The sequence below is a fragment of the Ranitomeya imitator genome, chromosome 10 (assembly GCF_032444005.1).
Source record: "Ranitomeya imitator isolate aRanImi1 chromosome 10, aRanImi1.pri, whole genome shotgun sequence".
In the NCBI taxonomy this organism is placed as follows: domain Eukaryota; kingdom Metazoa; phylum Chordata; class Amphibia; order Anura; family Dendrobatidae; genus Ranitomeya; species Ranitomeya imitator.
The window spans coordinates 135,726,324-135,752,703 of NC_091291.1; the positions used below are offsets into that span (position 1 = coordinate 135,726,324).

At 43.5% G+C, this 26,380-nt stretch overlaps 1 long non-coding RNA gene across 1 annotated transcript in view; it reads right to left on the reverse strand.

The window, feature by feature from the left end:
• Positions 1-16,176, reverse strand: part of LOC138652041 (uncharacterized) — a 566,979-nt gene extending 550,803 nt beyond the window's left edge. The window contains exon 1 of the long non-coding RNA XR_011315556.1: positions 16,006-16,176. This is a non-coding gene — a long non-coding RNA (uncharacterized lncRNA). The remainder of the gene's footprint in view (positions 1-16,005) is intronic.
• Between the last annotated feature and the right edge of the window lie 10,204 nt (positions 16,177-26,380).

The following is a 26,380-nucleotide window of genomic DNA, read 5'->3' on the forward strand; positions in this document are numbered from 1 at the left end:
CCACGCTGTCCTCCAACAGGTTTTGACTTTGCCACGCGTTTTGGCCAAGATACGGGCCCGGCAGATGGAACCTGTTGCGATGTTGATGCCTGCTGCGGCCCCTCCTCCTCCGCTTCAGAACTGCTGCCGCCTGCACCCTGTTCCCCCAATGGCTGCCAATCGGGGTCAAGAACTGGGTCATCTATTACCTCTTCTTGTAGCTCGTGTGCAACTTCGTCTGTGTCACCGTGTCGGTCGGTGGTATAGCGTTCGTGATGGGGCAACATAGTCTCATCAGGGTCTGATTCTTGATCAGCACCCTGCGAGGGCAATGTTGTGGTCTGAGTCAAAGGACCAGCATAGTAGTCTGGCTGTGGCTGTGCATCAGTGCACTCCATGTCAGATTCAACTTGTAATGGGCATGGACTGTTAACTGCTTCACTTTCTAAGCCAGGGACGGTATGTGTAAAGAGCTCCATGGAGTAACCCGTTGTGTCGCCTGCTGCATTCTTCTCTGTTGTTGTTTTTGCTGAAGAGGACAAGGAAGCGACTTGTCCCTGACCGTGAACATCCACTAACGACGCGCTGCTTTTACTTTTACCAGTTTCACGAGAGGAGGCAAAAGAGCTAGAGGCTGAGTCAGCAAGATAAGCCAAAACTTGCTCTTGATGCTCCGGCTTTAAAAGCGGTTTTCCTACTCCCAGAAAAGGGAGGGTTCGAGGCCTTGTGTAGCCAGACGACGAACCTGGCTCCACAGCTCCAGACTTAGGTGCAATATTTTTTTTCCCATGACCACCTGATGCTCCACCACTACCACTACCCTCATTACCAGCTGACAATGAACGCCCCCGGCCACGACCTCTTCCACCAGACTTCCTCATTGTTTTAAAAACGTTACCAAACGAACGGTATTTGTTGCTGTCACACAACTTACACGGTGAGCTATAACTTCAGTATGATTTAGCTACCCCTTTACAGGTGGGTGAGACCACAACGAAAATCAGCCACAATGTTACACACTCTGTTGTTGGCAACAAATGAGATGGCACACACGCAGGACTGTCACTGAAGCGCAAATGTAAATATATATCTCCCACTGATTTGTGTTTGTTTTTTTTAAAAGGGAGACTTCAGAAAAAAAAAAAATTAAAAAAAAATTATTTTTTACAGAAGAATTTATAAAACAAATAAAATGAAATGATTGTTTCAGGGAGAATTTAGGAAAAAAAAAAAAAAAAAAAGGCTTTGTAGGGCCCACTGAGTGAGAGAGGACGCACACAGGAGTCAGGAGTGGCACACAAGCCCAGAGGCCAATATTAATCTCCCACCGATTGATTTAGTTATTTTTTTTGGTAGATTTTGGAACCCAAATCAAGCAAAAAAATTAATAGGCTTTCTATGGCCCACAATTGGGGAGAGAGAGAGAGATGGCACACCCAGGAGTCAAGACTTGCACACAAGCAGAAGGGGCAATATGAATCTCCCACAGATTTTATTTTTTTTTTTCAGGGAGACTTGAGAGAAAAAAAAAAACAAAAAAAATGATTTTTTTCAGGAATAATTTAGAAACCAAAGAAAATAAAATGATTGTTTCAGGGAGAATTTAGAAAACAAATAAAACAAAAAATAGGCTTTCTAGGGCCCACTGAGTGACAGATGACGCACACAGGAGTCAGGAGTGGCACACAAGCCCAGAGGCCAATATTAATCTCCCACTGATTGATTTAGTGATTATTTTTGGTAGATTTTGGAACCCAAATCAAGCAAAAAAATTAATAGGCTTTCTATGGCCCACAATTGGGGAGAGAGAGAGAGATGGCACACCCAGGAGTCAAGACTGGCACACAAGCAGAAGGGGCAATATGAATCTCCCACAGATTTTTTTTTTTTTTTTTTCAGGGAGACTTGAGAGAAAAAAAAATACAAAAAAAATGATTTTTTTCAGGAATAATTTAGAAACCAAAGAAAATAAAATGATTGTTTCAGGGAGAATTTAGAAAACAAATAAAACAAAAAATAGGCTTTCTAGGGCCCACTGAGTGACAGATGACGCACACAGGAGTCAGGAGTGGCACACAAGCCCAGAGGCCAATATTAATCTCCCACTGATTGATTTAGTTATTTTTTTTGGTAGATTTTGGAACCCAAATCAAGCAAAAAAATTAATAGGCTTTCTATGGCCCACAATTGGGGAGAGAGAGAGAGATGGCACACCCAGGAGTCAAGACTGGCACACAAGCAGAAGGGGCAATATGAATCTCCCACAGATTTTTTTTTTTTTTTCAGGGAGACTTTAGAGAAAAAAAAATACAAAAAAAATGATTTTTTTCAGGAATAATTTAGAAACCAAAGAAAATAAAATTATTTTTTCAGGGAGAATTTAGAAAACAAATAAAACAAAAAATAGGCTTTCTAGGGCCCACTGAGTGACAGATGACGCTCACAGGAGTCAGGAGTGGCACACAAGCCCAGAGGCCAATATTAATCTCCCACTGATTGATTTAGTGATTTTTTTTGGTAGATTTTGGAACCCAAATCAAGCAAAAAAATAAATAGGCTTTCTATGGCCCACTATTTGTGAGAGAGATGGCACGCTCAGGACTGGCACACAAGCCCAGAGGCCAATATTAATCTCCCATTTTTTTTTTTTTCCAGGGAAAATTTATAAACCCAATAAAAAAATAATAATAAATAGGCTTTCTATGGCCCACTATCTGAGAGAGAGAGATGGCACGCTTAGGACTGGCACACAAGCCCAAAGGCCAATATTAATCTCCCACTGATTGATTGATTGATTTTTTCAGGTAGAATTATGAACCCAAATCAACCAAAAAAATAAATAGGCTTTCTATGGCCCACTATTTGTGAGAGAGATGGCACGCTCAGGACTGGCACACAAGCCCAGAGGCCAATATTAATCTCCCACTTTTTTTTTTTTCCAGGGAAAATTTATAAACCCAATAAAATAATAAAAAAATAGGCTTTCTATGGCCCACTATCTGAGAGAGAGAGAGATGGCACGCTTAGGACTGGCACACAAGCCCAAAGGCCAATATAAATCTCCCACTGATTGATTTAATGATTTTTTCAGGTAGAATTTAGAACCCAAATCAAGCAAAAAAATTAATAGGCTTTCTATGGCCCACTGAGTGAGAGATGGCACACACAGGAGTAAGGAGTGGCACACAAGCCCTGAGGCCAATATTTTTCTCCCACTGATTGATTGATTGATTTTTTCAGGTAGAATTATGAACCCAAATCAACCAAAAAAATAAATAGGCTTTCTATGGCCCACTATTTGTGAGAGAGATGGCACGCTCAGGACTGGCACACAAGCCCAGAGGCCAATATTAATCTCCCATTTTTTTTTTTTTCCAGGGAAAATTTATAAACCCAATAAAAAAAAAATAATAAATAGGCTTTCTATGGCCCACTATCTGAGAGAGAGAGATGGCACGCTTAGGACTGGCACACAAGCCCAAAGGCCAATATTAATCTCCCACTGATTGATTGATTGATTTTTTCAGGTAGAATTATGAACCCAAATCAACCAAAAAAATAAATAGGCTTTCTATGGCCCACTATTTGTGAGAGAGATGGCACGCTCAGGACTGGCACACAAGCCCAGAGGCCAATATTAATCTCCCACTGATTGATTTATTGATTTTTTCAGGTAGAATTTAGAACCCAAATCAAGCAAAAAAATTAATAGGCTTTCTATGGCCCACTGAGTGAGAGATGGCACACACAGGAGTAAGGAGTGGCACACAAGCCCTGAGGCCAATATTTTTCTCCCACTGATTGATGTTGTGATTTTTTCTGGTAGATTTTGGAACCCAAATCAAGCAAAAAAATAAATAGGCTTTCTATGGCCCACTGAGTGAGAGATGACACAGACAGAGATGGCACTCTAGCAGAAATGTCAATCTTAATCTCCCACAAAAAAAAAAAAAAAAAAAAAAGGAACTGTCCTTCAATTACTATCTCCCTGCAGTAATCTCAGCCAGGTATGGCAGGCAGCAATAAGGAGTGGACTGATGCACAAATTAAATAAAAAGTGTGGACAAACAAACAAGATAGCTGTGCAGAAAGGAAGGAACAAGAGGATTTGTGCTTTGAAAAAAGCAGTTGGTTTGCACAGCGGCGTACACACAGCAATGCAGCTATCAGGGAGCCTTCTAGGGCAGCCCAATGAGCTACAGCGCTGAGGAAAAAAAAAAAAAAAGGAGCTTCCACTGTCCCTGCACACCGAAGGTGGTGTTGGGCAGTGGAAATCGCTACAGCACAAGCGGTTTTGTGGTTAATGGACCCTGCCTAACGATATCCCTGCTTCTGACGAAGCGGCAGCAACCTCTCCCTAAGCTCAGATCAGCAGCAGTAAGATGGCGGTCGGCGGGAACTCCCCTTTATAGCCCCTGTGACGCCGCAGACAGCAAGCCAATCACTGCAATGCCCTTCTCTAAGATGGTGGGGACCAGGACCTATGTCATCACGCTGCCCACACTACCTTCATTGGCTGAGAAATGGCGCTTTTCGCGTCATTGAAACGCGACTTTGGCGCGAAAGTCGCGTACCGCATGGCCGACCACGCACAGGGGTCGGATCGGGTTTCATGAAACTCGACTTCGCCAAAAGTCGGCGACTTTTGAAAATGTTCGACCCGTTTCGCTCAACCCTAGTCAAAACGTGTGTTGGGTTCTGGGGAGGAGGCCGATGTGGTGACACATTCTATTATTATTTTTTGGGTATGTCTGATATAATGCATCTTTATTAGTAATGCGCGAACATGTTCAGATCAGATGTTATCCAATCAGGTTCAGGTGCTAGCCAGGTCACTTCGGCATGATCGAATAATATGTTCGAGTCCATGCAGCCTGTATTGCGGCTGTTCGACAGCTGCAACACAAACGTGGATATACCTGTCTGCGGCCCTGGGACTGGGGCAGAGCAGCACTTGTCAGTTCTGGCCCCAAAGTACATCGGCAGTGAAAAGGATGGTGGTGCAGAGGACATGATGGGCACCAGTAAGCGCTCCAGGAGCCGATGATGAAATGTTTATTTCCAGGAGCCATTATGGAGCAATGGGAAACACTATGGGGGCCATTATGGGGGACATTGAGAAGCTATGGAGGACATTATGAGGCTATGGGAATTATGTGTACATTTTTATGTTTATTTTGTTTTATCAGAAACGCTGGTTCTCACAGACTCCTGTAACCTGAGGTGATCACATGACCTCAGGATACCAGGATAATCATCAAGATCTGTGACTCTCATTGCGGGGATCCAATGATTACTAAGGGGGTCTTGTGACCCATTTGTAACAACTTAAATACCTCTGTTGTGATTAATAGTAACATAGTAACATAGTAACATAGTTAGTAAGGCCGAAAAAAGACATTTGTCCATCCAGTTCAGCCTATATTCCATCATAATAAATACCCAGATCTACGTCCTTCTACAGAACCTAATAATTGTATGATACAATATTGTTCTGCTCCAGGAAGACATCCAGGCCTCTCTTGAACCCCTCGACTGAGTTCGCCATCACCACCTCCTCAGGCAAGCAATTCCAGATTCTCACTGCCCTAACAGTAAAGAATCCTCTTCTATGTTGGTGGAAAAACCTTCTCTCCTCCAGACGCAAAGAATGCCCCCTTGTGCCCGTCACCTTCCTTGGTATAAACAGATCCTCAGCGAGATATTTGTATTGTCCCCTTATATACTTATACATGGTTATTAGATCGCCCCTCAGTCGTCTTTTTTCTAGACTAAATAATCCTAATTTCGCTAATCTATCTGGGTATTGTAGTTCTCCCATCCCCTTTATTAATTTTGTTGCCCTCCTTTGTACTCTCTCTAGTTCCATTATATCCTTCCTGAGCACCGGTGCCCAAAACTGGACACAGTACTCCATGTGCGGTCTAACTAGGGATTTGTACAGAGGCAGTATAATGCTCTCATCATGTGTATCCAGACCTCTTTTAATGCACCCCATGATCCTGTTTGCCTTGGCAGCTGCTGCCTGGCACTGGCTGCTCCAGGTAAGTTTATCATTAACTAGGATCCCCAAGTCCTTCTCCCTGTCAGATTTACCCAGTGGTTTCCCGTTCAGTGTGTAATGGTGATATTGATTCCCTCTTCCCATGTGTATAACCTTACATTTATCATTGTTAAACCTCATCTGCCACCTTTCAGCCCAAGTGTCCAACTTATCCAGATCCATCTGTAGCAGAATACTATCTTCTCTTGTATTAACTGCTTTACATAGTTTTGTATCATCTGCAAATATCGATATTTTACTGTGTAAACCTTCTACCAGATCATTAATGAATATGTTGAAGAGAACATAGCTGTATTTAATAGCTGTATTTAAGAGGTTAATCAGACCCAAAATTGTTCGGGAACGAACCTGCAGGGTGTCAGCTGTCATGTACAGGTGACAATCCATGGTCGGCGTTATTCTCATATTCCCCATCTCCATTTTAAAACGCCAATGAGGGAGTAAGGCCTCTTATCGACCATCGGTTTAATGCGTATCGGTGATTGTAAAGGGTTTAATTGGGGACTTTCTCTAACATTTACTGACCAGTGGGCTTGGGATTTTCTTTTTTATCATTTGGATTTTGCACCCATCTGACCCAGGAGATGGCAATCCCGTGGGCTGATTTTAACCCTCCAAACTCATTCTCAAAAGTTTGCAAAAGCTGTAAACATTAAAAGGCCTAATATATTGTGATGATAGCATGGGAAAACATATAGGGAAACCAATCTCAACAATGTAACAAAAAATCTAAAAAGTCTGAACTATTGATCTTATAACACACAATTTCAGACATTTCTTTCTAGAAAGTATCTTAGTTTTTTTTAATGGTCTTAGGCTCAGTCTTGAGGCACGATGACTTGATGAATGATCTATAAGAAGATCGATCTTGTGCAAGCCTAGATAGATCCACCAGGGTCTTCTCCATAGTTATCTTGATTCTATCAGGTCATAGGTTTGCTGGTCTTCCTCTTCGCCTTGTTCCTTCTATTCTTCTGACCATGATGTTCTTCTCTAGTGATTGTTCTTCCTGTATGATGTACCCAAAGTAGGCAAGTTGTAGCTTGATGATTCTTGCTTCAAGTGACATATCTGGCTTGATTTATTCCACAGTTGATTTGATTGATCTTCTTGCCATCCATGATATTGATAACATCATTCTCCAGAACCAGATTTCGAAGGCATTCATTCTTCTTCTATCTTGTTTCTTCATCGTAGAGGTTTCGCATCTTTATGTTACCACAGAAAAGATCAAACTGCGCATGAGCCTCAATTTAAAGACCTTGTCCAGTGACTTAATTGATGATTTATCCATATATATCCTCTTATTGACTTATGATGTTGTACATTACTTAATACACCATTAAAGGTGTTACCTTCACCTGGAGCCAATCCATCAACTGTTACAAATGAGGATACAGACTATCTGCATTGGTCACTATCTGCACGACCAGAGCAGGAAATGTCTGTTTATTCTTAACCCAAACTATTCACACAAAAATGTAAGGAAGGAGAATGGCTGGGAACCTGGGTAGCCCTACAGAGGAATGATGGTTAATCGGTAGATTGACTAATTGTGGATCAGACTTTCTAGAAAAATATTACTTAAGTACCCTTTAGCGGACACAAAAATTATTCTCTACTATTTATAAGACATCATGAAAAAAGAGGCTCCACTGGATTGTAAGATGTCATGGAAGGAGGCCATAATTGGCCATTAATATATATATAATAGGAAGCTATACTTGCTGGGTATGAAGGGCGAGTATCAGTTTTATTTTAACTTATTTTTCTCACCTCCCAGAGCCCCTGAATAAAGGGTTATCAAGTTTACTACACTTTTACGTTATGCCTCTGGTATAATTCTTTCCAGAAAGTCAAGAAAATAGCTAGTATCAACAAACAGGTGACAGGTGACTATTTGCACAAGCCTGTTACTGTTGGTAACTGATGATATTTTATTAAGTATATTGAGATATAATGTTGACTTCTCTCATCTAACCATAAGAAAACATGTATGCATTACATCTTGTGAATTGCCTGACCAAAAATTATAAGTCACTTACAGTCAAGTGATAGTAGAAGCGTAGAAAAGAAAATTACTGCTGGGTGGTAATGCTAAAAACTTACACGATGGTAAAAATCCATCATGGCTTCACAATTAGGGATGAGCAAACCCGTGAATGTTCAGGTCCGTCGGGTGCCACCGACCTTTAGAAAAAATTTTTGGTTTAGGTACTAGAACAGTACTCAAACTGGATCCTGAAACCCATTCAGGTCAATGGGGGGGCCTGAAAAGCCAGCTCTGACTGGTGGTAACCTTACTGAAGTCATTGTTGGTGACAGGCGCTGGGTATTGCGGACCGCTGCCTATTCCCACGCTGTCACAAGGCAACAGCTTGTGAACCAGTGGCTGTGACCGCCAGTGACAAGGTTACTGCCGGTCAAGCTCCAGCTGATGACTACTATTGTCATCATCGTATTCCTTTATCTTGTTGATAGTAGTGAGAGTAGGCGACACTTATGTAGTCATCAGCTGGCGTCTGTGCTTAGCGGTAGCTTTACTGCTATCAATGGGCGCCGTTGGCCAAGAAGTTAAATGTGGATTACTTTGTTGGATCATTTGATTAATAAATTGGTGAATGGGCTAGTGTGAGAATACTTAATTGAGATAAGGTTATTTTTATTTGTGTTTATTTAATTTTACTACTTGGTTAGTCATGGGGATCTGACTGAAACTTCTCCTTTACTAACCCCCCAAAACAATTACCCTGATTGCCACCACACATGGGCAATCGGGAAGAGCTGAGGCTAAGTGTCAGAATTGGTGCATGAAATATGATGCACAATTTCTGGAGCATCAACAAGCTGATATTTACAGGTTTGGAATGGCTCAATAACCACGCTATTAATATAAGCCTACAGCTGTCTGCTTTCCCTTAGCTAGTTATTAAAAATAGGGGCGCCCCCATGCCATTTATTTTTCATTCATTTATTATTAATAAATTTTTGAAGAATACTAATAAATAAATAAATGAAAAAAAAAATGTGGGGCCTCCCATAATTTTTAATAACCAGCCAAAGGAAAGCAGACAGTTGTGAGCTGGTCTTATCATGCTGGAAAGGGGCCAATATGCATGGACCTTCCCAGCCTATTAATATCAGCCACCAGCTATCTGCTTTGTCTATAATCCTCTTCTCAGCCTAATGAAACCAGCCCTCAGCCACCCCAGAAATGGCAAATCCATTAGAAGTATCAAGTCTGGGGCATTGCCTCGGCTCTTCTCAATTGCCCTGGTGCAGTGGCAATCAGGGTAATGGCATTTTGGAGTTGATGTCACCTGTGTAATATTCCCTGGCATGAAGCTCATGGGTTAGTAATGGAGTGGCATCTATCAGACACCCCCATTACTAACCCAGTTAGTAAAAAGAAAAGAAAACACACTGAAAAAAATCTTTATTTGAACAAAACTACCCATCAATTTCCCTATTTTCCTTATTTATTAAAAAAAATAATCCACAGGGTCCGCCGTAGTCCAAATGGAGATCCCACAACGATACCCGGTTTCTTCATCCAGTCTATGGAGCGCAGTTCAGATAACGCAGCTCCATAGACTGAAGAAGCAGACACTGGATATATATATATATTCACTAGAACAGTGGAAATAAAACATGAACAAAATGGACTACTTTTAACAAATCTGCTCATCACAGGAGGGGCGGAGGCAGATTAGCATGCACGCGTTGCTGTAGCTCCAATGCCTGGACAATGATAATCACCAGGTGATAAAACCTTCATTGTAAGTAAACAACATCACATCGACCTATGACAGATCGTTGAATTCTGTGTCTCAAGCTCTAGCTCAGATTACATAGCAAAACTCTGCTGACAGCTTCCCTTTAAGTTGGCACTCTTTTCCTTACCTTTGAATAGAACAGATCTGCAAGATACTACAGTTCGTTGCACAACCTCTAAACATTTACAGAGCTGCATTCCTATGAATCTCGGCCTGTGCAGAGCTTCATTTTGTGTATATACAATAGTATACATTGATTGGAAAGTATTGCATTATATAGAAATTTGCCACATATCAATACAAAATCAGCTTGCCTTGCACAAAAATTATCCCTCACATAAGTCCACTAATGTAAAAATAAAAAAATAAATAAAAAAAATTCCACAAATAGTGACACAAATTAATTTTGGCTTTTTGTACAAATTTAATTTTTGTTGCTTCTTAAATAAAAAGAAAAACCATTCAAGTTGTGTATCGCTGTAATCATACTGACCTAGGAAATCATATTACCAGGTCATTTTTTGGGCACATAATGATCACTGTAAAAGAAATTCTCCAAAATATCAGTTTTGCATTTTTGCTTCATCATTTCAGTCAATATTTCCATATTGTAGCATTTAAAGGGAACCTGTCAGCAGATTTTGCTGCTATAAGATGTGACCACTGCCTTTCAGGGCTTAGCTACAGCATCGTCAGACCTGTAAGTGAAGAAAAATAAGTTATACTATGCTCACCCGGGGCGGTCCGGTCCGATGGATATCGCAGGTATCGGTGCCTCCCATCTTCTTGCAATGCTGCCATCCTGCTTCTTCATTGCTCCCCGGCATCAGCGCTCCTGCGCAGGAATACTTCTCTGGCCTGTTGAGGGCAGACCAAAGTACTGCAGTGCACAGGCGCCGGGCCTCTCTGGCCTTTCCCAGGGCCTGCGCACTGCAGTACTTTACTCTGCCCTTAATAGTGCAGAGAAGTACGCCTGCGCAGGAGTGCGATGCCGGGGAGCGATAAAGTTGCAGGAGGGCAGCATGGCAAGAAAATGGGAGGCGCCGGACCTGGACCTGGACCTGTGACACCCATCAGACAGGACCGCCTCCCCCCGAGTGAGTATACTATAACTTATTTTTCTTCACTTGCAGGTCCGACTGGGGGCTTATCTACAGCATTATAGAATGCTCTAGATAAGCCCTGAAAGGCAGTGGCTTTATCTTACAGAGGCAAAATCTGCTGACAGGTTCCCTTTAAGGGGGCCCAGAATCAGATCCCTATATACGTATATAGGTCATCAATATTAATGTCTCAGAAAATAACAACAATAATGATAAATGTTATGTTTATTGCCAGCTTCTAATGTTCTCCTAATTACAATGTAACAGTTCCTTTAACTGTTAAATATAGAGACGTGTTATAGTAGTAATATAATAAGTGAAATGTAGAATATAAAAATTATGCACACTTTCATTAGAATATAAAAGAAATGTACAATACAGATGTGATTTCTTTACCTTATGTTTTAACACAATATACCCTGAAATATTTGGTGCAAGCTGTCCAGCTTCTCAATAAAACATGATTTTGCGATACTGTCAGTACACTTGAATTGAGCAGGGCCGTGACCATCTAGTCGTAATGTGGCCAGGATTATGAATAGTGCATGCGTGCGGTTACATACAGTGGGGCAAAAAAGTATTTAGTCAGTCAGCAATAGTGCAAGTTCCACCACTTAAAAAGATGAGAGGCGTCTGTAATTTACATCATAGGTAGACCTCAACTATGGGAGACAAACTGAGAAAAAAAAATCCAGAAAATCACATTGTCTGTTTTTTTAACAATTTATTTGCATATTATGGTGGAAAATAAGTATTTGGTCAGAAACAAAGTTTCATCTCAATACTTTGTAATATATCCTTTGTTGGCAATGATAGAGGTCAAACGTTTTCTGTAAGTCTTCACAAGGTTGCCACACACTGTTGTTGGTATGTTGGCCCATTCTTCCATGCAGATCTCCTCTAGAACAGTGATGTTTTTGGCTTTTCGCTTGGCAACACGGACTTTCAACTCCCTCCAAAGGTTTTCTATAGGGTTGAGATCTGGAGACTGGCTAGGCCACTCCAGGACCTTGAAATGCTTCTTACAAAGCCACTCCTTCGATGCCCTGGCGGTGTGCTTTGGATCATTGTCATGTTGAAAGACCCAGCCACGTTTCATCTTCAATGCCCTTGCTGATGGAAGGAGGTTTGCACTCAAAATCTCACGATACATGGCCCCATTTATTCTTTCATGTACCCGGATCAGTCGTCCTGGCCCCTTTGCAGAGAAACAGCCCCAAAGCATGATGTTTCCACCACCATGCTTTACAGTAGGTATGGTGTTTGATGGATGCAACTCAGTATTCTTTTTCCTCCAAACACGACAAGTTGTGTTTCTACCAAACAGTTCCAGTTTGGTTTCATCAGACCATAGGACATTCTCCCAAAACTCCTCTGGATCATCCAAATGCTCTCTAGCAAACTTCAGACGGGCCCGGACATGTACTGGCTTAAGCAGTGGAACACGTCTGGCACTGCAGGATCTGAGTCCATGGTGGCGTAGTGTGTTACTTATGGTAGGCCTTGTTACATTGGTCCCAGCTCTCTGCAGTTCATTCACTAGGTCCCCCCGCATGGTTCTGGGATTTTTGCTCACCGTTCTTGTGATCATTCTGACCCCACGGGGTGGGATTTTGCGTGGAGCCCCAGATCGAGGGAGATTATCAGTGGTCTTGTATGTCTTCCATTTTCTAATTATTGCTCCCACTGTTGATTTCTTCACTCCAAGCTGGTTGGCTATTGCAGATTCAGTCTTCCCAGCCTGGTGCAGGGCTACAATTTTGTTTCTGGTGTCCTTTGACAGCTCTTTAGTCTTCACCATAGTGGAGTTTGGAGTCAGACTGTTTGAGGGTGTGCACAGGTGTCTTTTTATACTGATAACAAGTTTAAACAGGTGCCATTACTACAGGTAATGAGTGGAGGAAAGAGGAAACTCTTAAAGAAGAAGTTACAGGTCTGTGAGAGCCAGAAATCTTGATTGTTTGTTTCTGACCAAATACTTATTTTCCACCATAATATGCAAAAAAAATGATAAAAAAAACAGACAATGTGATTTTCTGGATTTTTTTTTCTCAGTTTGTCTCCCATAGTTGAGGTCTACCTATGATGTAAATTACAGACGCCTCTCATCTTTTAAAGTGGTGGAACTTGCACTATTGCTGACTGACTAAATACTTTTTTGCCCCACTGTACCTGCCCACTCTTGGTGCCGACACCGAGAATTCTCACCGTGCCCAGCGCACGTGATGTGAGGATTTACAAGTTTGTAGTCACATTTAGTTGCTAAACTTCAATTTTGTGAATTTAGTTGAAGACTGGACAATGCCTTTAGCCATTGTACAGGCTGTATTTACTTATATACATGTAATTAACCATTGTCCTCCTGGGAGATCACAGAACGGATTTACTTTTCTTTACCAGTGATTAACCATTGCCCTGCTGGAAGATCATAGACTGCATTTACTTTTGATATACCGGAGATTAACCATTGCCCTGCTGGGAGATCATAGAAGGCATTTACTTTTTCTTTAAAGGCGATTAACCATTGAACTGCAGGAGGATCATAGACTGCATTTACTTTTGCAAAACTGGTGATTAACCATTGCCCTGCTAGAACATTACAGACTGCATTTACCTTTGATATACCTGTATTATACCTGTGATTAACCATTGCCCTTGCTGGAAATTTACATACTGCATTCCAATAATCAACTGCCACCTTGCGGAAACAGTTTCCAATGCATTCACTGTTCTCACTTGTATCCGCAATCCTGACACTGCTTCATCTGTGCTACCTTCTGCACTTGTTTGTCCATGGAATCCATCCAAGGAAGAGAACATTCTTGTTAGGGTTGGCGGAACGCACCGAGTATATATACACAGTACAGACCAAAAGTTTGGACACACCTTCTCATTTAAAGATTTTTCTGTATTTTCATGACATTATATTCACACTGAAGGCATCAAAATTATGAATTAACACATGTGGAATTATATACTTAACAAAAAAGTGTGAAACAACTGAAATTATTTCTTATATTTTAGGTTCTTCAAAGTAGCCACCTTTTGCTTTGATGGCTGCTTTGTACACTCTTGGCATTCTCTTGATGAGCTTCAAGAGGTAGTCACCGGGATCGGTCTTCCAACAATCTTGAAGGAGTTCCCAGAGATGCTTAGCACTTGTTGGCCCTTTTGCCTTCACTCTGCGGTCCAGCTCACCCCAAACCATCTCGATTGGGTTCAGGTCTGGTGACTGTGGAGGCCAGGTCATCTGGCGTAGCCCCCCATCACTCTCCTTCTTGTTCAAATCGCCCTTACAAAGCCTGGAGGTGTGTTTGGGGTCATTTTCCTGTTGAAAAATAAATGATAGTCCAACTAAACGCAAATGGGATGGAATAGCATGCCGCTGCAAGATGCTGTTGTAGCCATGCTGGTTCAGTATGCCTTCAATTTTGAATAAATCCCCAACAGTGTCACCAGCAAAGCCCCCCCACACCATCACACCTCCTCCTCCATGCTTCACGGTGGGAACCAGGCATGTAGAGTCCACATGTTCACCTTTTCTTCGTCACACAAAGACACGGTTGTTGGAACCAAAGATCTCAAATTTGGACTCATCAGACCAAAGCACAGATTTCCACTGGTCTAATGTCCATTCCTTGTGTTCTTTAGCCCAAACAAGTCTCTTCTGCTTGTTGCCTGTCCTTAGCAGTGGTTTCCTAGCAGCTATTTTACCATGAAGGCCTGCTGCACAAAGTCTCCTCTTAACAGTTGTTGTAGAGATGTGTCTGCTGCTAGAACTCTGTGTGGCATTGACCTGGTCTCTAATCTGAGCTGCTGTTAACCTGTGATTTCTGAGGCTGGTGACTCGGATAAACTTATCCTCAGAAGCAGAGGTGGCTCTTGATCTTCCTTTCCTGGAGCGGTCCTCATGTGAGCCAGTTTCTTTGTAGCGCTTGATGGTCACTACACTTGGGGACACTTTCAAAGTTTTCCCAATTTTTCGGACTGACTGACCTTCATTTCTTAAAGTAATGATTGCCCCTCGTTTTTCTTTACTTAGCTGCTTTTTTCTTGCCATAATACAAATTCTAACAGTCTATTCAGTAGGACTATCATCTGTGTATCCACCTGACTTCTGCACAACACAACTTATGGTCCCAACTAGTGTTGAGCATTCCGATACCGCAAGTATCGGGTATCGGCCGATACTTGCGGTATCGGAATTCCGATACCGAGATCCGATATTTTTGTGATATCGGGTATCGGTATCGGAAGTGTAAAATAAAGAATTAAAATAAAAAATATTGTTATATTCACCTCTCCGGCGGCCCCTGGACATCAGCGGGAGGATCCGGCGTCCGGCACGGCTTCTTTCTTCAAAATGCGCGCCTTTAGGACCTGTGGTATGACGTCCCGGCTTCTGATTGGTCGCGTGCCGCCCATGTGACCGCCACGCGACCAATCAGAAGCCGCGACGTCATTCCTCAGCTAAAGTCCTAGAATGAGCGCCTTCTAGGACCTGAGGAATGACGTCGCGGCTTCTGATTGGTCGCGTGGCGGTCACATGGGCGGCACGCGACCAATCAGAAGCCGGGACGTCATTCCACAGGTCCTGAAGGCGCGCATTTTGAAGAAAGAAGCCGTGCCGGACGCCGGATCCTCCCGCTGATGTCCAGGGGCCGCCGGAGAGGTGAATATAACAATATTTTTTATTTTAATTCTTTATTTTACACTTTAATATGGATCCCAGGGCCTGAAGGAGAGTTTCCTCTCCTTCAGACCCTGGGATCCATGAGGATACATTCCGATACTTGATGTCCCATTGACTTGTATTGGTATCGGATATCGGTATCGGCGATATCCGATATTTTTCGGGTATCGGCCGATACTATCCGATACCGATACTTTCAAGTATCGGACGGTATCGCTCAACACTAGTCCCAACCCCATTTATAAGGCAAGAAATCCCACTTATTAAACCTGACAGGGCACACCTGTGAAGTGAAAACCATTCCCGGAGACTACCTCTTTAAGCTCATCAAGAGAATGCCAAGAGTGTGCAAAGCAGTCATCAAAGCAAATGGTGACTACTTTGAAGAACCTAGAATATAAGACATAATTTCAGTTGTTTCACACTTTTTTGTTAAGTATATAATTCCACATGTGTTAATTCATAGTTTTGATGCCTTCAGTGTGAATGTACTATTTTCATAGTCATGAAAATACAGAAAAATCTTTAAATGAGAAGGTGCGTCCAAACTTTTGGTCTGTACTGTATATATTGAGTAGTAGGTGGTTCGCAACCCAGGGTCCACCATGCAGGAGAGAACCTGCTGCTAGTAAAAGACAGTACTATATGGCCGTATAAGCGAACTCTGTTACTTCACAGATTCGCTTGAGAAAGAGAACACTGTGCCTTGTTAACCTCACAGGGGAACAGCTACCTAATAGAACTGACAGTGGTCATGCAGTCAGCATAGCACACTCAAAAACTCCTCACCGGAGGTGTCGGTATTCTAGGGGCTTATTTTAGCCAAACCCTGAATCCACATACACAAACTCCTCACCAGAGGTGCCGGTATTCTAAGGGCTTATTTCAGCCGAACCCTGACCACATTAAAGCATGACCACACTGGCGCTGAGCTCATAACTTAGGTTAATACTAGCGCATGGCCGTGCGGCCATGCAAACCTTTTATAGCTGCAGCAACTTCAGGACCTTCCTAGAGGACCAATGGGAGCTGCTACAGTACCTGAGGAACTTCAGGACCTTCCTAGAGGACCAATGGGAGCTGCTGCAGTACCTGAGCATGTGACCCTCGACCTCCAATGAGAGGTCTTACCCTGCGCATGTTCAGAAGGGGAAAAGCAGGACTTAGTCCCAGAGATGTCTGCTTGCCGCTGACCAGTACTGGCTACAATGGCGGAGCCTGAAAAAGTAGCAGTAATCATCCACACCGTATCAGGCTGAGCCAGACGCTGGGACTGATGTCTCCGCTGAGCAGGCTCCACTGTGGCTGGAGAAGAATGGGAGACCGCAGCGGAGATGGTTTGAGATTTCCCCTGTGCAAAAGGGGGGGGAACTTGACCCCTAACAATTCTTCAATTAAAAAAAATCACAAAATTAACAATGGAATTCAATACATCTAGAAAAACACCAATAACTACCTCCAAACACACAATAATTACTAACACAGAGATGCAACTTTTGCACCTACCCATTACATCTACTGTGGAAAAAAGAGATGTTAATGGTTTTAACATTATACACCAAATTTCTCCTTCACACAAGAGAGCCCAAAGTGGGACCCAACACACTGATGCCTTTTCTTAGTGCTATTCAATGGACACCAGATAAACAAAGAACCCCAATTGATCGACAATAATTTCTATCCAGAATGGAGAAAAAGTAAAAAAATATATCCACAAGAGTGAAAAATATAATGAGAGTTTTCGGACCACTGTAAACAAAAATATTTAATTTACCAATCTATAAATTAAAAGAAAATAAACTGAGAATCCATGAAAAGGTCTTATTATTTTTAATGTGATTTGTAAATAAAGGGTCACAGAAGCGCTGGAATGAGACTCAGACACAGGAGTAGGGTTAATCCACAACGTGTTTCAACAGATAATCCGTCTTGATCAGGTGGAGGTTGAAGACGGATTATCCCTTAAAACGTGTTGTGGATCAATCCTACTTCTGTGTCTGAGTCTCATTCCAGCACTCCTGTGACCCTTTATTTACAAATCACTGTCTCTATCCTACGGAGGTTCTCGACAGGAGCTGCGGTGGGACCTGGCATTTACTCACTCCCTTGGCTGCTTCCTGAGCGCTCCCTCGTGAGCATTTTTTCACTGACTTTAATTATTATTTTTAATGTCAATCTGGTTTCATTTCTTTAACATCAAATAAAATTGAATTTCCCGAAAGAATTTGAGCAAATTGGTCAAATTCAAATTTTGAATAATTGTTTGGGAGACAAAAGTGCACAGACATAGAGCAGTATCACCTACGAAGGATTGTGAAAGATGGGAGTATGTGCTCACCTGGCCATGCTGCATTAAGGCATAACACCTGTAGATTCATGTAGCTGGAGGAACAAAACTTCTTCCAGATGAATGTGCAGAAAGATACCACCTTGAATGGGCTGCACTTCGGTAAATAAGATTTTGCGTTCCAAAATGGCTTTTTAATTGTCCCAATTCATTTTGGTGCTGGATTGTCGCTTTGCTCAAGGTAAGAAAACAAAACAGAGACAAAAAATATATATGTTTTATTATTTATTTTTACATTTTTTTTTCCTTTTTTTTCCTTGAGAAAGGCTCCGGTTCAGTGCTGAAATTCATTGGGACTATAAAGAACCATTTTGGAACACAAAAGGCTTCTCATTTACCATAGCACAGTCCTTTCAACGAGATATCATACTTCTCAACTAACATTCACATTTTGCCAATTTACCTTTCAGCAATAAATCAAATATATTCATTTGAATATTATTTACTTTCGATGTGAATTTATTGTGATATTTGTTCTCATGACTAGGGTTGAGCGAAACGGGTCGAACATTTTCAAAAGTCGCCGACTTTTGGCTAAGTCGGGGTTTCATGAAACCCGATCCGACCCCTGTGCGGGGTCGGCCATGCGGTACGCGACTTTCGCGCCAAAGTCGCGTTTCAATGACGCGAAAAGCGCCATTTCTCAGCCAATGAAGGTAAACGCAGAGTGTGGGCAGCGTGATGACATAGGTCCTGGTCCCCACCATCTTAGAGAAGGGCATTGCAGTGATTGGCTTGCTGTCTGCGACGTCACAGGGGCTATAAAGAGGCGTTCCCGCCGACCGCCATCTTACTGCTGCTGATCTGAGCTTAGGGAGAGGTTGCTGCCGCTTTGTCAGAAGCAGGGATAGCGTTAGGCAGGGTCCATTAACCACAAAACCGCTTGTGCTGCAGCGATTTGCACTGTCCAACACCACCCTCGGTGTGCAGGGACAGTGGAATTTTTTTTTTTTTTTTTTTTCCCCTCAGCGCTGTAGCTCATTGGGCTGCCCTAGAAGGCTCCCTGATAGCTGCATTGCTGTGTGTACGCCGCTGTGCAAACCAACTGCTTTTTTCAAAGCACAAATCCTCTTGTTCCTTCCTTTCTGCACAGCTATCTTTTTTGTTTGTCCACACTTTTTATTTCATTTGTGCATCAGTCCACTCCTTATTGCTGCCTGCCATACCTGGCTGAGATTACTGCAGGCAGGGAGATAGTAGCTGCCTGCCATACCTGGCTGAGATTACTGCAGGCAGGGAGATAGTAATTGTAGGACATTCCCTGTTTTTTTTTTTTTTTTTTTTTTGGTGGGAGATTAAGATTGGCAATTTGGCATTTCTGCTAGAGTGCCATCCCTGTGTGTGCCATCTCTCTCACATAGTGGGCCATAGAAAGCCTTTTCATTTTTCTGTATTTTTTTTTGTGGGGTGTATAAATTCTCCCTGATAAAAATACAGTGGGAGATTAATATTGGCCTTTGGGCTTGTGTGCCAGTCCTGAGTGTGCCATCTCTCTCACAAATAGTGGGCCATAGAAAGCCTATTTTATTTTTTTTTGGGTTTTATAAATTCTCCCTGAAAAAAAGGGAGATTAATATTGGCCTCTGGGCTTCTGTGCCAGTCCTGAGCGTGCCATCTGTGCCAGTCCTGAGCGTCCCATCTCTCTCACAAATAGTGGGCCATAGAAAGCCTATTTAATTTTTTTTTTGGTTTTATAAATTTTCCCTGAAAAAAGGGAGATTAATATTGGCCTCTGGGCTTGTGTGCCAGTTGTGAGCGTGCCATCTGTGCCAGTCCTGAGCGTGCCATCTCTCTCACAAATAGTGGGCCATAGAAAGCCTATTTAATTTTTTTTTTGGTTTTATAAATTTTCCCTGAAAAAAGGGAGATTAATATTGGCCTCTGGGCTTGTGTGCCAGTTGTGAGCGTGCCATCTGTGCCAGTCCTGAGCGTGCCATCTCTCTCACAAATAGTGGGCCATAGAAAGCCTATTTAAATATTTTTTTGGTTTTATAAATTCTCCCAGAAAAAAAGGGAGATTAATATTGGCCTCTGGGCTTCTGTGCCAGTTGTGAGCGTGCCATCTGTGCCAGTCCTGAGCGTGCCATCTCTCTCACAAATAGTGGGCCATAGAAAGCCTATTTAAATATTTTTTTGGTTTTATAAATTCTCCCAGAAAAAAAGGGAGATTAATATTGGCCTCTGGGCTTCTGTGCCAGTCCTGAGCGTGCCATCTGTGCCAGTCCTGAGCGTCCCATCTCTCTCACAAATAGTGGGCCATAGAAAGCCTATTTTATTTTTTTTTTGGGTTTCAGAAATTCTCCCTGGAAAAAAAAAGGGAGATTAATATTGCCCTTTGGGCTTGTGTGCCAGTACTAAGCGTTCCATCTCTCTCTCTCTCTCAGTCAGTGGGCCATAGAACGCATATTTTTGGTTTTATTTGTTTTCTAAATTCTCCCTGAAAAAATCATTTTATTTTATTTGGTTTCTAAATTCTTCCTGATAAAATCATATTTTTTTTATTATTTTTATTTCTAAAGTCTCCCTGAAAAAAAAAAAAAAAAAAAACAACCAAAAAAACAGTGGGAGATTAATATTGGCCTTTCTGCTTGTGTGCCAGTCTTGACTCCTGGGTGTGCCATCTCTCTCTCTCTCTCTCTCTCTCTCTCTCTCTCTCTCTCTCTCTCCAATTGTGGTCCATAGAAAGCCTATATTTTTTTTCCTTGATTTGGGTTCTAAAATCTACCAGAGAAAATAACTACATCAATCATTGGTAGAAAAATATTGGCCTCTGGGTTTGTGTGCCACTCCTGACTCCTGTGTGCGTCATCTCTCAGTCAGTGGGCCATAGAACGCCTATTTTTGGTTTTATTTGTTTTCTAAATTCTCCCTGAAAAAATTATTTTATTTTATTTGGTTTCTAAATTCTTCCTGATAAAATCATATTTTTTTTATTATTTTTTTTTCTAAAGTCTCCCTGAAAAAAAAAAAAAAAAAAACAACCAAAAAAAACAGTGGGAGATTAATATTGGCCTTTCTGCTTGTGTGCCAGTCTTGACTCCTGGGTGTGCCATCTCTCTCTCTCTCTCTCTCCAATTGTGGTCCATAGAAAGCCTACATTTTTTTTCCTTGATTTGGGTTCCAAAATCTACCAGAGAAAATAACTCCATCAATCATTGGTAGAAAAATATTGGCCTCTGGGCTTGTGTGCCACTCCTGATTCCTGTGTGCGTCATCTCTCACTCAGTGGCCCATAGAAAGCATATAGTTTGTTACATTTGTTTTCTAAATTCTCCCTGCAAAAATCTATTTTTTTTTTTTTGGGGGGTTTCTAAAGTGTTCCTGAAAAAAATAAAAATAAAAAAAAAATAATAGTGTGACATTAATATTAACATTTGTGCTTCAGTGACAGTCCTGCGTGTGGGGCATCTCTCTAATTTGCAGCCACCAAAAAAAGAGTGTGTAACATTGGGCCTGATTTTCGCTGTGGTCTCACCAACCTGTAAAGGGGTAGCTAAATCATACAGAAGTTATAGCTCACCGTGTAAGTTGTGTGACTGCAACAAATAACGTTAGTTTGGTTACGTTTTTAAAACAATGAGGAAGTCTAGTGGAAGAGGTCGTGGCCGGGGGCGTTCATTGTCAGCTGGTAATGAGGGTAGTGGTAGTGGTGGAGCATCAGGTGGTCGTGGGGGAAAAAATATTGCACCTAAGTCTGGAGCTGTGGAGCCAGGTTCGTCGTCCGGCTACACAAGGCCTCGAACGCTCCCTTTTCTGGGATTAGGAAAACCGCTTTTAAAGCCGGAGCAGCAAGAGCAAGTTTTGGCTTATCTTGCTGACTCAGCCTCTAGCTCTTTTGCCTCATCTCGTGAAACTGGTAAAAGTAAAAGCAGCGCGTCGTTAGTGGATGTTCACGGTCAGGGACAAGTCACTTCCTTGTCCTCTTCAGCAAAAACAACAACAGAGAAGAATGCAGCAGGCGACACAACGGGTTACTCCATGGAGCTCTTTACACATACCGTCCCTGGCTTAGAAAGTGAAGCAGTTAACAGTCCATGCCCATTACAAATTGAATCTGACATGGAGTGCACTGACGCACAGCCACAGCCAGACTACTATGCTGGTCCTTTGACTCAGACCACAACATTGCCCTCGCAGGGTGCTGATCAAGAATCAGACCCTGATGAGACTATGTTGCCCCATCACGAACGCTATACCACCGAACGACACGGTGACACAGACGAAGTTGCGCAGGAGGTACAAGAAGAGTTATTAGATGACCCAGTTCTTGACCCCGATTGGCAGCCATTGGGGGAACAGGGTGCAGGCGGCAGCAGTTCTGAAGCAGAGGAGGAGGAGGGGCCGCAGCAGGCATCAACATCGCCACAGGTTCCATCTGCCGGGCCCGTATCTTGCCCAAAACGCGTGGCAAAGCCAAAACCTGGTGGAGGACAGCGTGGCCATCCGGTTAAAGCTCAGTCTGCAATGCCTGAAAAGGTATCCGATGCTAGAAAGAGTGCAGTCTGGCATTTTTTTAAACAACATCCAATTGATCAGCGCAAAGTCATCTGTCAAAAATGTTCTACTTCCTTAAGCAGAGGTCAGAATCTGAAAAGTCTCAATACTAGTTGCATGCATAGACATTTAACCACCATGCATTTGAAAGCTTGGACTAACTACCAAACGTCCCTTAAGGTTGTTGCACCCTCGGCCAATGAAGCTAGTCATCAACGCAACATCCCTTCCGGCAGTGTAGGACCACCATTTAGCGCACCACCTGCTGTATCTGTGCAGGTATCTTTGCCAGGCCAAAGCAGTCAGGGTCAGGGAATCACCAGTTTCGTAGTAGGAAACACTGCATCTAGGGCACCGGCGGCAACAATACCATCTCCCACCGTCTCTCAGTCTGCCATGTCCACCGGCACCCCCGCTAGTTCCACGATCTCCAGCTCTCCAGTCCAGCTCACCCTACATGAGACTATGGTTAGAAAAAGGAAATACTTAGCCTCGCATCCGCGTACACAGGGTTTGAACGCCCACATAGCTAGACTAATCTCGTTAGAGATGATGCCCTACCGGTTAGTTGAAAGCGAAGCTTTCAAAGACCTGATGGACTACGCTGTACCACGCTACGAGCTACCCAGTCGACACTTTTTTTCCAGAAAAGCCATCCCAGCCCTCCACCAGCATGTTAAAGAGCGCATCGTCCATGCACTCAGGCAATCTGTGAGCACAAAGGTGCACCTGACAACAGATGCATGGACCAGTAGGCATGGCCAGGGACGTTACGTGTCCATCACGGCACACTGGGTAAATGTGGTGGATTCAGGGTCCACAGGGGACAGCAAGTTTGGGACAGTTCTGCCTAGCCCACGGTCTAGTAAACAGTTGTCTGTAGCCGTTCGCACCCCCTCCTCCTCCTCCTCCTCGTCCTCCTGCAGAAGCAAGAGCTCGTCCACAGACCGCAGTCGCACAAACACTCCATCCGCACCTGCCACTGTTGCACACCAGGTCTCCCATTATGGGGCAGCTACTGGCATACGTCAGCAGGCTGTATTGGCTATGAAGTGTTTGGGCGACAATAGACACACCGCGGAAGTTCTGTCCGAGTTCTTGCAGCAAGAAACGCAGTCGTGGCTGGGCACTGTAGATCTTGAGGCAGGCAAGGTAGTGAGTGATAACGGAAGGAATTTCATGGCTGCCATCTCCCTTTCCCAACTGAAACACATTCCTTGCCTGGCTCACACCTTAAACCTGGTGGTGCAGTGCTTCCTGAAAAGTTATCCGGGGTTATCCGACCTGCTCCTCAAAGTGCGTGGACTTTGCGCACATATCCGCCGTTCGCCTGTACACTCCAGCCGTATGCAGACCTATCAGCGTTCTTTGAACCTTCCCCAGCATCGCCTAATCATAGACGTTGCAACAAGGTGGAACTCAACACTGCACATGCTTCAGAGACTGTGCGAACAGAGGCGGGCTGTTATGTTTTTGTGGGAGGATACACATACACGGGCAGGCAGTAGGATGGCAGACATGGAGTTGTCAGGTGTGCAGTGGTCGAAGATTCAAGACATGTGTCAAGTCCTTCAGTGTTTTGAGGAATGCACACGGCTGGTTAGTGCAGACAACGCCATAATAAGCATGAGCATCCCCCTAATGCGTCTGCTGATGCAAAGTTTGACGCACATAAAGGATCAGGCGTCTGCACCAGAGGAAGAGGAAAGCCTTGATGACAGTCAGCGATTGTCTGGTCAGGGCAGTGTACATGACGAGGTACCGGGCGAAGAGGAGGTGGAGGATGAGGAGGATGATGGGGATGAGTATATTTTTAATGAGGAAGCTTTCCCGGGGGCACGGGAAATTGGTGGCGTGGCAAGGCCGGGTTCTGGTTTTTTGAGGGACACAAGTGACGTAGATTTGCCTGCAACTGCCCCTCAACCAAGCACAACCGCAGATTTGACAACGGGAACTTTGGCCCACATGGCGGATTATGCCTTGCGTATCCTCAAAAGGGACACACGCATTACAAAAATGATGAACGATGACGATTACTGGTTGGCCTGCCTCCTTGATCCTCGCTATAAAGGCAAATTGCAAAATATTATGCCACATGAGAACTTGGAACTAATATTAGCAACAAAACAATCAACTCTTGTTGACCGTTTGCTTCTGGCATTCCCTGCACACAGCGCCCGTGATCGTTCTCACACGAGCTCCAGGGGCCAGCAGACCAGAGGTGTTAGAGGGGCAGAAATCAGAAGTGGCGTTGGACAGAGGGGTTTTCTGACCAGGTTGTGGAGTGATTTTTCTATGACCGCAGACAGGACAGGTACTGCAGCATCAATTCAAAGTGACAGGAGACAACATTTGTCCAGTATGGTTACAAACTATTTTTCATCCCTTATCGACGTTCTCCCTCAACCGTCATTCCCATTTGATTACTGGGCATCCAAATTAGACACCTGGCCAGAATTGGCAGAATATGCATTGCAGGAGCTTGCTTGCCCGGCAGCTAGTGTCCTATCAGAAAGAGTATTCAGTGCTGCAGGTTCAATACTAACAGAAAAAAGGACTCGTCTGGCTACCCAAAATGTAGATGATCTAACCTTCATTAAAATGAACCACAACTGGATTTCAAAATCTTTTGCCCCACCCTGCCCGGCTGACACCTAGCTTTCCTATGAAAAGGTCTTGCCTGTGGACTATTCTGAATGACTTTTCCAATCTCGTAATTTTCTTCACCTGATTGTCCAGCATACGACATGTTTCCACCTCACGAAATGGCCAAACTCCCCACACGGGGCCGTGCTATCGCCACTTTGCGCTTGGACCCTTGAGAGTGCTGTTTGTCTGAAGAGGTGGGTGTGGCCGCTTTTGGTCGACGGCACTGCCACTGGGTCCCTCATAGTACAATAAAGTGTCTCTGGCGGTGGTGGTGCGCACCCAACGTCAGACACACCGTTGTAATATGAGGGGCCCTGTGCCTGTACCGCCGGCCACAAGACAGTTCCCCCCCCCAGCTCAAACAGTGCTCTACCACTAGCAAAATTATCTCTCACAGCTTCACCAATGTGTAGTCTAGCCGCTGACATCCTTCAATGCCTGGCACTGACAATACCATTGTTTTGACATTTTTGTTATGTTAGGCCTTCGAAGCCTGTCTGCGGTCCCTTCTTTCTACAACTACTACACTGACCAGGCCACTGCTGGCCGTGTTACCCTGGAACCAATTTAAAAGTGCCTACAGTCAGCCCAATTTTGTTATGTTAGGCCTTCGAAGACTGTCTGCCGTCACTCCTTCCACTAGACTTCCACTGACCATACACTGCTGCCCATGTACCCCTGGAACCAATTTAAAGTGCCTACAGCCAGCCCAATTTTGTTATGTTAGGCCTTCGAAGCCTGTCTGCGGTCACTCCTTCCACTAGACTTCCACTGACCAGACCACTGCTGCCCGTGTACCCCTGGAACCAATTTAAAAGTGCCTACAGCCATGTGTTATTATTTTAGGCCTTCGATGCCTGTCTGCGGTCACTCCTTCCACTAGGCCTCCACTGACCACACCACTGCTGCCCGTGTACCCCTGGAACCAATTTAAAATTGCCTACAGCCAGCCCAATTTTTTTATTTTAGGCCTTCGATGCCTGTCTGCGGTCCATTCTTTCAACTACTACTACACTGACCAGGTCACTGCTGCCCGTGTACCCCTGGAACCAATTTAAAATTGCCTACAGCCAGCCCAATTTTTTTATTTTAGGCCTTCGATGCCTGTCTGCGGTCCATTCTTTCAACTACTACTACACTGACCAGGTCACTGCTGCCCGTGTACCCCTGGAACCAATTTAAAATTGCCTACAGCCAGCCCAATTTTTTTATTTTAGGCCTTCGATGCCTGTCTGCGGTCCATTCTTTCAACTACTACTACACTGACCAGGTCAC